The 1,048-nt window shown below is 42.2% G+C and overlaps 1 pseudogene across 1 annotated transcript; it reads left to right on the forward strand.

Annotated features, from left to right (window-relative positions):
- The first annotated feature begins 279 nt into the window (after window positions 1-279).
- Window positions 280-739, forward strand: LOC307102805 (U1 small nuclear ribonucleoprotein C-like; annotated as a pseudogene). Its single transcript has one exon. The product of its transcript is annotated as a U1 small nuclear ribonucleoprotein C-like (transcript).
- The last annotated feature ends 309 nt before the right edge of the window (window positions 740-1,048 follow it).

Here is a 1,048-nt window from a genome sequence, read left to right on the forward strand (position 1 = left end):
GAGAAGTGGGTCCTTCAGTATTGGAGGTGTTGAGGTACATATTAGTGAGCAGTTGTTGGGGATTTTGTTGTAAAGAATCAATTTTTACATAGCTCTCTTTGTAGACAGAATTTTAAAAAAATGCAAATTTTCATTTATATGGTCTAAAATGCCTTATCAAAAGTTTGTGTTTTTGAACCACCTTAGATGTTTTTTCTTTAATTTTATCATTTAAAAACTGTCAAAGTATAATTAGCATATAATAGTATATTAGATTCAGGTATACAATAGTGTGGAGTGCCAACAGCCTGCAGAACAACATGCCGAAGTTTTATTGTTTCTACTGCGACACATACCTCACCCATGACTCTCCATCTGTGAGAAAGACACACTGCAGTGGTAGGAAACACAAAGGGGATGTGAAAGACGACTGTCAGAAACGGATGGGAGAGCAAGCTCAGAGCCGATTGACAAAACAACTGCAGCCTTTCAGCAAGGAAACATACCTCCTACTCCATTTTCCGCTCCCCCTCCTGCAGGGGCGATGATCCCAACTCCCCCCAACTTCCCCATATGGGGGGCCCTCCGATGATGCCAATGATGGGTCCTCCTCCTCCTGGGATGATGCCAGTGGGACATGCTCCTGGAATAAGGCCGCTTATGGGGGGCACATGCCAATGCCTGGGCCCCCAATGATGAGACCTCCTGCCCGTCCCATGATGGTGCCCACTTGGCTGGAATGACACAACCAGACAGATAAGGAGAAAGGGGAGCCTCTTTCTATCAGGCTTCTGTTACTTGTTCTACTTCACAGGAGATCGAGGTGCTGTGACTCTGGGTGTTTTCTAACAGCAGACAAGGAAGACCCACTCCCTCTTCCTCTCTAAGAGAGAATCGTTTCTGAGGGGAGTAGTGGGACAAAAAAAAAAAAAAGAAATTTTTATTTGTATTGTGAAATGGGAAAATAAAATTGTCAACTCTTTTCATAAAAAAACACACAAATAAAACAAAACAAACAAAAAAACATTTATATACCTTACTATGTGATCACCACACTAAATCTACTAAC

The sequence above is a fragment of the Cnephaeus nilssonii genome, assembly GCF_951640355.1.
Source record: "Cnephaeus nilssonii genome assembly, chromosome: 7".
NCBI classification, from domain to species: Eukaryota; Metazoa; Chordata; class Mammalia; order Chiroptera; family Vespertilionidae; genus Cnephaeus; species Cnephaeus nilssonii.